The 13312-nt window shown below is 36.3% G+C and overlaps 1 protein-coding gene across 2 annotated transcripts in view; it reads right to left on the bottom strand.

Annotated features, from left to right (window-relative positions):
- Positions 1–12938, bottom strand: part of ARFIP1 (ADP ribosylation factor interacting protein 1) — a 501751-nt gene extending 488813 nt beyond the window's left edge. Inside the window, exon 1 of one of the 2 annotated variants that reach the window (XM_053703747.1) lies at positions 12732–12938. The gene's annotated coding sequence lies outside the window, so the exon portion shown is untranslated. The remainder of the gene's footprint in view (positions 1–12731) is intronic. The other variant, XM_053703746.1, reaches the window with a different exon arrangement.
- Between the last annotated feature and the right edge of the window lie 374 nt (positions 12939–13312).

Genomic DNA, 13312 nt, shown 5'->3' with positions numbered 1-13312 from the left:
TGCATTCCTATTGGCTGTTCAAATCAGCCAATAAGATTTCAGTAGCTCTCATCCTATTCTATAATTTTGAAAAATTCAGCCAATAGGAATGCAAGGTACCCCAATAAATATGGGGTACCTTGAATTCAATCTTCAGTGTGCGGCGGACGATCGCATGAAGAGGAACCTTCACAGAGGACCGCCGCCACCGAGGAAGATCGCTCCGGCTTCGCTGTGGATGAAGATGACGGACCCGCCTAGAAGAAGACATTCTCTGCCGGACTTCTGAAACCGTGAGTACAAATTTGGGGCTTTAGTGTTAGTTTTTTTTGTTTAGGGTTTATTGGGCAATTTGCATAAGAGCTGAATGCCCTTTTAAGGTCAATGCCCATACAAATGCCCCTTTAGGGGCAATAGGTAGCTTAGGTTTGTTAGTTTTAGGTTTTTTTATTTTGGGGGGGTTTACTATTAGGGGGGGGGGGACTTTGTTTATTTTTTATGTAAACGAGCCGATTTCTTTAGGGCAATGCCCTACAAAAAGCCCTTTTAAGGGCTATTGGTAGTTTATTCTTAGATTAGGGGGTGTTTTTTAATTTTCATAGGGATTAGGTTTAATTTTTTTATTTTAGATAGTGTTGCTTATTTTTTGTAATGTTAGCCTTTTTTATTTTCTGTAATTTTAGATTAATGTAATGTAATTTTTTTATTTTAATTGTAATGTAGTATTTTATTTTATGTAATTAAGGGGTTAATTTAGGGGGTGTTAGGTTAGGGGGCTTAGTCATTAAATTAGTTTTTTGCGTTGTTGGTGGTTAATGAGTTAATAGTTAAATTAGGTTTAATGTGTTGTGGGGGGTTGGCGGATTAGGGGTTAATAGATGTATTAGGTAGTTTGCAATGTTGTGGTTGGCGGATTTAGGGGTTAATCATTTTATTGGGTATTTATTTTTATTTATTTTTTTAAATACTTTGTGTGGGCGGTTAGTTTATTTTTTTCTTAATAGTTCGTACGGGCGGTTCATTTTTTTTTTAAATACTTATTGCGGGACCGGTTAGTTTTTTGTTTTTTTTTATTACTTATTGCGGGCGGTTAGTTTTTTTTTCCGCTGCATCCCGGTGAATTCAGAAAATGGCAGGGTGGTGAAAGAATCGCGCTGCCAACATTCCTTTGAGGATGTGTGCGCAACTGCCGACGCCGACGGACGCGTTACAAACGCGATTATAGTATAGATGAGACAACTTTGCAATAAATTTTCATTGTTTGTTTTTCCCTTTTCATGTAATTTAGCTCTGAAAATAGACCGATTTCTAACTCTCAGACCTTGAAATGCACCTGCTGCTATAACCCTTCTATATATGTCTGTAAATAACTGTAACAACTACAAAACAATTCACTTTACACTAACTTTATGACAGTGCCTAGCCTTGTTGTCTGCAGACTAAAGCCCTGATTCGCTCCTCCAAATAAAGCAAATGGTGGGTGGAATTTAACTATTGAAAAATAATTGCAGAAGAAAGGTTAATTTGTTTTAAAAACATTAAGACAAGGCTGATATGGTATTCTTTAGTAACACAACAGATATGTCTCGTAATTACAAGGTGTTTACTAAAGGTCACTCAGACTCTTAGGGATGTGCTTCAGGGCCTGACAAATGTATGTAAAATACAGAAGCTACCAAGAACACTCAGGAGACACATATACAATTTATAAGGCAACGAATGGTTTTATATAGGGATGTATAAAAGAACATCTGAACAGCTGTGCCTACACCACAGGAATGGTTGCACAATACATCTGAACTACTTTCAGTCGAGGAATACTCTTATTTAAAAAATGGCTGTTTACCTCTATTTCACAATATCCAGTTCTACTGGCATATTATCCTTTACTCACCTGTTAATCAATCCTAAACAGACAAAAGATTATTGCTCTTCATCCCAGTTGGACCCCCCCCCTTTTTTCTATGTTTCATCTCTTTAACAGTTGGAGTGGCTGTTAAGTTAATTTAATTTAACTAAGTTTTGAGTTTAACCTATTTCATTTTATGTTAGACATAACATTTCTCCTGAGGGTATGACCTTAATACCTTCATATATTATACTTTTACCGTAATACAAATTGATGTATGTGAGACAAGGTAATACATCATATATCATCCCTCTCGATATATAACCATTTTATGTTGTCTTTGAAGAGACACTTTGAAACAAATTTAGTTGGGACATTTGTAAACCTTGACCTGGGCATATCCCCAGGATTGTGCTTTTCTCGCCCAAGGACTCAACGAACACTTTCCATATAACGCTTTAGAGAGAGGAACTTTCAATGTTGTTTAATTTGACTTTAATTTTTTTTATTTTTCCCTTGTATTCGGTACAATATATTGCTTTTGATTTATGTCAATGTATTCTGTTTGGTTTACAATCTTTAATAAAGCTCTTTTGAAACAAAAAAAGAACATCTGAAAAGTGAGGTAGCAGAGCTACAAATTAGCTTCTATTGCTATCTGACTTTCCATTCTTATATTAAAGCCAAAGCAAAACATGTTTAAATCCCCTGCGTGAGCAAAAGTGGATTAAAGGGACAGTCAACACAAAAGTTGTTATTGTTTAAAAAGATAGATAACGCCTTTACTACCCATTCCCCAGCTTTGCACAACCCACATGGTTATATTTATATACTTTATAACCTTTAAACCTCTAAATTTCTGTCTGTTTCTAAGTCCCTAAAGACAGCCCCATGATCACCTGCTTTTGTATTTGCTTTTCACATCGGGGAAACTAGTTCATGTGAACCATATAGATAACATTGTGCTGACGCCCGTGGATTCTAACAACACAGCACTAATTGGCTTAAATGCAAGTCAATAGATAAAGTCATGTGATCAGTGGGCCGTCAGAAGATGCTTACAAACAAGGTAGTAACAGAGGTAAAAAGTGTATTAATATAACCATGTTTTCTGTGCAAAACTGGGGAATGGGTAATAAAGGGATTGTTTATCTCTTAAAACAAGAAACAAAATTGGGTTGACTGTCCTTTTAAGGGAGACAAGGAGAATGCTCTTCAGGATTACACATGGAGGGATTTATTACAGATATGGAGACAGCAGGGGATGCATGTGCAGCTCCAGATCTGTCAATTACCCACCACTGTATTAAACAATAGAGTACTAGGAATTTAAACAATCAGGTATGTGCCAAGAATTTCAGAAATGTCAGGAGAGTTCATTAAGGACACCTAATACAGTAGAAATGAAAGCATTAATGTGCATTAATAACGTAAACATAAAATAGTCCATTTTAGTAACCCTTTAACTGCTAAGCCATTTCCACCCATGTGCTGAGCTGTTCTGGAGTTTAAGATGCTGCTCAAATTTAAGCCCCTCTATAGGTCATTGTCTCTGTTTCAGCTAATAATTGTGTTTCAACCTACATATTACATTATCATAAGCACCTGTTGGTATAATTGTTCAATCATGCACCTGACTACATGTCTGACTTTTTGCAAGTGTACCTAGAAGAAATTAAGCAGTTTTGAAGGCAATCCGTGGTCACATGTTAATTAAAGTGAATGCAAACTTGAGCATAGTCACTCAAGTCATAGGATAGAATTTAAAAAAATAAATGAGACGACTTTCATTCACCAAATGTGTAGAATATACTTATCTTCTGAGATTTTTACCTTGTAATGCTATAAGAATAAGAGTCATTCCTCCGCTCGCCAAATTTAATAAATTGATTGACAGAGGACAAATCTGCAAACCACTAATTGTTGTTTCCCCCCAGGCTGTGATGGGGGGGGGCAACGATTAGTGGATCGCAGATACGTCATCTGTCATTTAATTGATTAATATGGCGGGCAGAGGAAGGACGCTTATCCTTATAGCATTACAAGGTAAAAATCTCAGAAGATAACTATAACCCTCAATTCCCCCTGTATTTTGTCTGTAAAATTTTGCCTTTTATCGTATTGTTTCTTTGTTGGTGCTTTATAAATAAAGAATAATAATAATACTACACATTTGATGAATGAAAGTCTCATTAATTTTTCAATTCTATTCTATGACATGAGCGACTATGCTCAAGTTTACATTCACTTTAATATTCTATTAATATTTTTAAAAAATAAATAAGAATTCTTATTTTACAGCATTTTATTCACACCTGTCCATAACTTTTGTACAGGTGTGTGGGGGGGGGAGGACATGAAACAATTCTGTTTAGTGTGCAATTTGCTTATTTTTATTTTGCATGGGTAGTAATCTGACAACCAACCATGGGTGGCCTGTAGCTTGATAAAAGGGGCAATCATTTGAAATATCTGACTGTGCCTGCAGAAACTGCCACGTATACTGATCTAGTCAATACTGCAGTATTTTGCTAGGGAAAAACTATAATCAAGAGTTAGTTTAGTGGGGTTAGAAGAAAAAGTGTTCCTGCAGTTACTTTGAATACAAAAAATATTTTCAGCTGCTTGCCACAGTGAATGTAAAGTTAAGACAACTCGGTCACGTAGGTGTATAGATCTTTGAAAAATAACACAAGTTTAATTCATCATATTTTTTAAATATAATTATTTACTGCAGTTTTTTACATTTAAAACTTCATATGATGAACTTAGTTTCTCCGCCCGCCATTTTGACTGACTGATTGACAGGCGAGTCAGATTGATTCAACCAATTATCGTTTCCCCCCCAGGGTGTTCAGCACACTATCATCTACGTCACGCAATTAATATGCGCATGCGTTAAGCCCGGAATAACACTGTAGATTCTACATGCTCGTTCACGAGACATGCATGCTCAGTAGGGATTATTTCAACAACTTGTAAATATTATGGATATTACTTACAGAACGGTTAGATGATCGCAAAAATGCAGCTGTTAGCCACGATGGTATAGTACATAATGAATGTAGTAATTTATTCATTGAATACTATTTGTCAGTTACGGAGTTTGACGGATGCGCAGTGAAAATCAAGATCGTGCACGAGCTTTGCAGCAACGTAGAAAGCGGGTGGGACCGTTGGAGACATCACGCGATCCGAACAAGGAAGTATGGTTGGGGAGGAGTCGCAAGTAAAAAAGGTAGAAATTATAAACACTATTTATTTTAAAAACAAATAGTTTTGCTTTAAAAAAAATAAAATAGCGACTACATTAAGGGACTAATTATACATGCATTGCAGTATTCAGTAACCTTAACATTCACTTTAACACATTATCCCTTTAAGGGAGTTATCTTCTAAAACCTGTCCTATAGGTACAGAACATTTCGTATTTCCCCACAATATTCCTTTAAGTGAATGTTTTAGCACATTCCCCTCATTTGCAACCTGACTAGGATATCTGAAAGCAAAAATTTATGAAAAGCACTCAGAATCTCTTAAAGGGACACTGAACCCAATTTTTTTTGTGATTCAGATAGAGCATGCAATTTTAAGCAACTTTCTAATTTACTCCTACTGTCAAATTTTCTTCATTCTCTTGCTATCTTTATTTTAAAAGCAAGAATCCAAGTTTAGATGCCGGCCCATTTTTGGTGAACAACCTGGGTTGTTCTTGCTGATTGGTGGATAAATTCACCCACCAATAAACAAATGTTGTCCACTACGCTGAAACAAAAATTGTCTGGTTCCTTAGCTTAGATGCCTTATTTTTCAAATAAAGATAGCAAGTGAACGAAGAAAAATTGATAAATAGAAAATAAATTAGAAAGTTGCTTAAAATTGCATGCACTATCTGAATTTGCAAAAGAAAAAAAATTGGGTTCAGTGTCCCTTTAAGCTACTTTTGTTGCTCAAGTTTTTATGTATAACGCTTCAAAACTCTCCCACCTAAATTCAGAAATTCAATTAAATTGGCACTGATGACTGAGTATGGCCTCCTACCCCCTCTTTTTGTATTGCCCCCGACCTCAAATCAGCCAGATTAGGGCCCTACGTATCTCACATAAGCAGCACTCCTGCCGACGGTGCCTCTCCCCTCTATGTCATCACGCTTCTTCTCAAAACCACCCCCCACACCAACGCAACTGTGTGCCACCCTTAAGCCAATGCTCCATCTTTACAGCAACATTTTACTGCTACACTTACACACTCAGCCTTCATTAGTGAGAGAATGTTGATTTAACATTTGCCCACTGTCTTTCACTACTCGCCACAGTTGAGCCCTGTATATATACACATGTATAGCTACATAATATGCTCTCCTACTGTGGCTTCTTTAACATATACCCTGTATTCATCATACAGTTTTACAGAGCCATGACCAGTGCTTGTAAAGAGGTCAGTTCCATGTAAGGACTAAGGCTTGCTATCAAGCAGGGCCACCCTTAGCATTTGCAGGGCCAAGGGTAAGACACATTTGTGGGGCCAATCAGTCCAGCACCCTTATTCCTCTACCCCTTTATACCCTGCCCCCTGTATGGTCAACCCTGTCACATTATTCAGTGTTACCTATAGAAAGAATAACACTATATGTTACATCTCCTAATACCGTAAACACTTCTTCATAAACTAAATACAGGATGTACACTGCACCTTCTCATACCCTCATCTCTGACATTGTGGGCCCCCCAAAGCGCAGGACCCTGGGCGGGCGCCCATCTCTGAACCATTGAATGGACTAGTAACTTTTTTCCCTCTGTTTAGTAACATTTAATCCCTAGTATGCAAGTACGGAAAATGAAAAAAGAAAAAAAAAAGTTTAAAAACCAGAAGCATTTACGATCTCAGGCTAACTGAATTTTTCTAACCCAATGACAAACATTTAAAATAAAAATGATCAAAAAATAAATAAAAATGCAGTACAGAACACTTTTTTATTAATACAGTGTATAGACCAGTAATTTTCAGCCAGGGTCCCACAAATTTTCAATGTACAGCAAAGGTAACCAAGACAAAAAATAAAAAAAGTTGGCAACCACAAATATAGACAAATATGTTTAAAAATGTTTAGGTATTTGCTCCAATATGAAATTAGCATTTTAGGATGATACATTTAATACAAATTCACAGCAGCAGAATATAACAGACATACCAAAAAGTTTCTTCAAACATTTGGCCAGTAATCATTAAAAGGGACACTGAACCCAATTTTTTTCTATTGTGATTCAGATAGAGCATGCAATTTTAAGCAACTTTCTAATTTACTCCTATTATCAAATTCTTTTCATTCTCTTGGTATCTTTATTTGAAATGCAAGAATGTAAGTTTAGATGCCGGCCCATTTTTGGTGAACGCACTGTGTTGTTCTTGCTGATTGGTGGATAAATTCACCTACCAATAAACAAGTGCTTTCCATGGTTCTAAAATAGCTCAGATGCCTTATTTTTCAAATAAAGAAAGCAAGAGAATGAAGAAAAATTGATAATAGGAGTAAATTAGAAAGTTGCTCTATATGAATCACGAAAGAAAACATTTGGGTTCAGTGTCCCTTGTGGAAATATTGTCAGGCACTGCCAGCGACTCACTTGGCACTTGAGTTATCAGGTATCAGTGTACCTACACCAGTAGCTTACGCAGAGATGGCCACAGATCTGTATTAGTTACAGTAGCCAGAAGGATTTTGTTTCCACATATACTCTCTCAGACAGCTTAGTTAAGATCCTGCTTTACTTCCTTTTCCTTATCTAACTGCAGCTTTAGATCAGGTTAATGCAGTTTTGTTTTCTCACAGAACAGTCCATTATCAGCAAAATATACTCTTATCTCTTCATTGATTAACTCTTTCACTAGTTATCAAGTACACTAATGCACTGTAAGCCTGACTTTATATTAAAGGGATATAAAACTGCAAAAAAGCAATGCTCTAATGTAAATAAATGTAAATAAGCCAAGAAAAAGGTTTCAATACATAATTAAAGGGACAGTTTATTGTAAAATGTTCTCCCCTTTAACATGTTCCCAATGATCTGCTTTACCTTCTAGAGTGTATTAAAATTATTTACAAATAGCTCGCTTATCTTTGTTATTTGAAATAGCTGCTTCTTCTGTTGAAAAGCACCAGCTACACTTTTCAAATAGCGTTTCTGCATCAGCTTTACTTGTTATACTGCATGCCTGAGTACACTGTCCCTTTAAAGTGATATCAAACAGAGCTCCTTTACTAAAAACAAATATGTTAAATCAACATAAACATAAAAATAGCAAACAACTTAAATAAATTAAACAAAAAGCGAGGTGTGCTCAATAACCAATCAATATCCAACAGTAGTCAAATATACCAAGAGCTGGGAAAAAAGTTAGAAAAAAAATACAATTTTATTGTAATTATCAGCTTTGGCCCTTTGAGCCGCTTCTGTAAGATATTCCTGTATTTGTAATTTTATTTATATGTGCTTTTTACATTTTTTATATATAGTCTTTTATTACTGATGCTTTTTAACATGGTTCATTAAATAATCTTCTTTTATCTCTCTGTGAGTATATTTATCCCTTGGCCTCTTGTTGGAGCTGTATTCACTTCTTACTACTTGTGCATATTTTTTGGAGGTTGGTTAGGATCTCTGTTTGGATACAGCTTGGGGATTACCTTAGCGCTTGTACACACACCCTTTTTCACTAAGAGGCGAATGGGTGGCCCAGTGCAGGAGGGAGGAGAGAAGGGCGGGTACCTTCGCTAAGGCAAAAATTATTGGGCAGGGGAGAGCGAGGGATGGGGCCTAAGGCAAAAAATATCAGTTGGAAGGGGAATCCCTACACTACAGAAAAAAATACTAATTAAAAAAAAAATACTAGCTGCTAGTAACAAAGATGACAGCAAACAGTGTGAGAGGGAGGGTTAGAGAGCTATTTGGGGGGCAGGGAGGTAGGAGGTTGAGATAGGAAACCTATACTACAGAAAATATAAATAAATAACTTCTTAAAGGGACATGAAACCCCAAAATTTTATTTCATGATTTAGGTAGAAAATACAATTTTAAACAACTTTCCAGTTTACTTCTATTATCAAATGTGCTTCATTATCTTGGTATCATTTGTTGAAGGAGCAGCAATGAACTACAGGTTTATTACTGAACATATGAGTGAGCCAATGACAATCGGTATATATATATACAGCAACCAATCAGCAGCTAGAACCTAGGTTCTTTGCTGCTCCTTAGCTTACTGAGATAAACCACAAAGGATAAGAAGAGAAGCAAGCAAATGAAATAATAAAAGTACATTGGAAAGTTGTTTAAAATTGAATGCTATATCTGAATCCTGAAAGAAATGTTTTGGGTTTCATGTCCCTTTAAATATAAAAAAAAAAGCCCTAAACTTCAATCTGGCTGGCCAGTACCTAGAATGGTGGTGAACAGTGGTAGTGGTGGTGGGTGGGGGACAGAGCTGTTTGGGAGGGATCAGGAAGGTGTCAGGTGGGAGGGTAATACCTACACTGCAGAAAATATTACCCTTAATTTTGCTTTGTTCTTTTGGTATCCTTTGTTGAAGTGTAAACATAGGTAAGCTCAAAAGGAGCTCAGCAGTGTATATGTGTTTTTAGTTCTCTATGACAGCAATGTTTTGCCACATTGTTTGTAGCAATGTTATACAATACTGCAAACACTAATGCAACAGAGTACTATAGACACATGCAAACTCTTGAAATCCTATGAGCCTGCCTATGTTTACTCCAACAAAGGATACCAAGAAAACATACCAAAATTGATAAAATACGTAAATTGGAAAGTTGTTTGAAATTGCATGCATCTGAATCATGCAAGCTTATAAACTGGCTATTTTCAACTCTCTCTGATACATATTATATAGTTTTTTAACAGACAAACAGGGTTTTCTTGTGATACCCTATACAGGTACATAAAATAACAAATTTGAATTTAATAATGAGAAACAGTGAGAGAAATTATTTTTTTTTTCTATTTTTTTTAATAATCATTTATACGCAGTTAGTGCAGCGAAAGAAAAATACCTCACAATAGATTCATTACTTTGTCCTGATTTTAGGAATATCTTATATGTCTAAGTTCCAAGTAATTTAAAGGAATATAGGCCAAATACTACAAGGGTGGAATAATTGGTTTAAATATAAAATGTTGCAAAATTTGCTATGCTATGACTTTAAGTTTAATAGTGGTCATCAAATACAAAACAACTACACAAAAGCATTTATTTGTAGAGACTAGACAACCCAGGGTATTTACCTAAAGGCACTTTATATAATTTAGCCATTTTATTGCCAAGATGAGAAAATAAAATATATAATTAAAAAAAAAAAACTTTATTACAATTAATTAACTAATACTATTAGTAGTATCACTGGGAGCAAATAATTACAGGTGCCCTTTCTCTGTATCTGTCAGAAGATCAGAGTTCTGATAGGGAGAGGAGGGCAAGATAAGCCATTGTCACCATGATCACATTCATATTGGGGGCACTTTATTGGGCACAGCTGGCTGCCTCACTTCCAAGGCATCAAGTGATATCCCACTGAGCCTAATATAAGCATGCATTGCAGCATGTCAGTATCTAGGCTGCATAAAAGTATACTTTCACAGTGGTTTTACACAAAGTAACAGTCATACCTGATGAACAGTGATACCTAGTTGCATGCTAGAGTGGAATAAACCTATTTTTTCCACAATTAAATTTGTATTATAATAATGCACAGCACCACCCCCTATGACAGATATACCTGAAATTAAAATAATTTGCCTCAATGCCTAGTGAAAGGTACATATAAATTGGGGGATTGTCTTGTTGTGGTGCCATTATTTATTTGTTCTTGACATACCCGATTGTTACTGGATAGCCTCACATGCAACCATTGAGCAGCCGTAAATAAGCATGTATTTCATGTAATGGACACACTCTGAATCAGTGACAGGCATGCAGTCATTCGGACATTCCCAGTGATCTCGTCTGGGGATGCCTTAGAAATATTGCGGTCATGCCGCTGTCATTGAGACACACATTTCTACAGCCCTGTAAACGATCTCTATACAGGATACAGCAGTTATCCTTAAAGGGACATGAAACCCAAAAATGTTTCTTTCATGGTTCAGATAGAACATATAATTTTAAACAACTTTTTAATTTAATTATATTTTCTAATTTGCTTCATTCTCTTGGTTTCTTTTGATGGAAACCATACCAAGATAGGCTCAAGAGCTGCTAACTGATGATTGGTGGCTGAACGTGTATTCCTCTTGTTATTGGCTCACCAATGTCTTCAGCTAGATTCCAGGAGAGCATTGCTCCTCGGTCAACAAAGGCTACCAAGAGAATAAAGCAACACTGATAATAGAAATTAATTGAAAAGTAGCTTTAAAAAAAAAAAAAAAAAGCCCTTAGGTTTTGTGTCCCTTTAAGGATTAAAAAAGAGACAGTGTGTACCATGTACAACAGCCATTACTAAGGGATTTAAAGTGATTGTAAATTGTAGTGTTTTTAACACGCTAGGCATTGTGTCGTATGGCTAGCACGACTATTGGATAAGAGGTCAAAATATCACCTTGTAGAAAATAATATATAATTTTTTTTGTAGTGGGGGGTGGGATGGGGGTATTTTAGCATAACGAGCTACAAACATAAAGTTATTGTTTAACACATTCACATAAACGTCATCAATTAATATCCATGTTATTTAGTGCACTGATACAGCCTAACATTTAAAAAAATGCTAGCATTTACAATCACTATATATGTTTAGGTATTCTATATTCATAACAAAAAAATAGGTTTCCTTATACCTTCAAATTAAAAGGTCAGTTATTTGTTACACGCTATGATTAAGGGGATATTGAATTTAAAACTGAATTCCTTGTAAAACTTTGCAACACACTTTCATTACTCTAACTGTTGTAATGAAAATCTGAATACTGTAGCTTTTCCCTGCCCCAGAGATGGATATTGTAGTGTGTTCTGTGGAATTCAGAAACTCAGCCCTACCATACACAGCACATTGATTGCTTGAAATATGCAAGAGACGCTATATAACTGACCAAAGAAAAAGATGTAGACTTTCAGTGGGTGTGTCCTTGGACTGCAAAACTATGTAAATGTTTCTACAAAAACACATTTTAAATGCTTTTAAAAAATACTTTTTTAAGCAGCTCTTTTGAAGTTTCTTTTCTGAAACATATGAATAAATGTTTAATGTTTATTTATCTTGGCTCCTAGATGACATTAAAAACTATTGCCTTGCATCCTTCTCCTGTAGTAATAGGTTAATTAAAAAAAAACACTGGCATGCACAATATATTTTTAAGCAAGGATGGACTAGTAAAATTCATACAACCTATTTCACAGGTATAATGTTAGACTGTAGGGAAATGACTAGTAGCCAAGTAGATAGCAGGGGTGGGATTTATCAGAGTAAACACAAAGAAAGATATGCAAACTAATTCTACCTTCATTTGGAGCACAAAGGTAGCAGTTAGAAGAGTGACATTTCCCCATGTGGCTAGGCATGAGGAAGCACAATTATACATATACAGGATGTGCAGCCAGACTAGCTCCTTATAGCAGCTCGGTGATTTACCATTGAACATTTTATGAAAATGCAATCAGATTAGCAGCAAGTACTATAAGTTTTTTTTTCCTGAACTTATAATGCTTGCTGCTAATGTGATTGCAAGTTTGTCATAAATATACAAATCCCTGTCACTACACACCAGGGTTGGAATAGGCTATGCAACACACATCCTGACACATGCACACAGGTGTACACACATCACTCATATACCTGTTGCTTCAGTATCACCACTCAGATCATAGTGTATTTTACAAATCTCGGTTCTTGCCTCACCTGCTTCCGCCCTGGTGGTCTCTCCTGCAGTTCCGGTATCCACAGCAACTCCCCGGTCTGAGTGTCAATCCAGTAAGTGCAACCTCCTCTCACAGCCAGGTACGGATCCTGCACCCGGAAGCTGAAAAGACAGCCAGGGCTGGTCAGCTCTAGCAACGTCTCACAACTCTATGATCCGGAAGACAATACTAAACCAGGGGCTGTAACTGGCACGGTGTTACTGTCATCCTCTGGTAATATGACAGGAGGTGACGTATAATGTATTCTCTGTTACCTCCGCTCGCCCTCTGCTGGCCTCAGTGAAACATGCAGGACTGTTTGAAATGAAAACGAACGTTCAACTAGGAAGTCACAGTTAGTTGGGGCTTTGGGATAATTCTTTAGTGGATGCTCCATGAGCTTTACTGAATAGTGAGGTAGAAATCATTACAAGCAAAAACCTGGGCTCACGTATTGAAGCAGACGCAGCGTTAGGAGTTTCAGTATATTTAAAGCTGTGTTTACATAAAGTGTCTATAATATTTAATAGTTATTGCTAAATTATTTAAAGGATGTATAGACCCACGTAATTTCACTTTCAG

Source organism: Bombina bombina, chromosome 2 (genome assembly GCF_027579735.1).
Source record: "Bombina bombina isolate aBomBom1 chromosome 2, aBomBom1.pri, whole genome shotgun sequence".
Classification (NCBI taxonomy): Eukaryota; Metazoa; Chordata; class Amphibia; order Anura; family Bombinatoridae; genus Bombina; species Bombina bombina.
The sequence above is the reverse complement of the archived record's forward strand: the minus strand, read 5'-3'. Positions and strand labels throughout refer to the sequence as shown.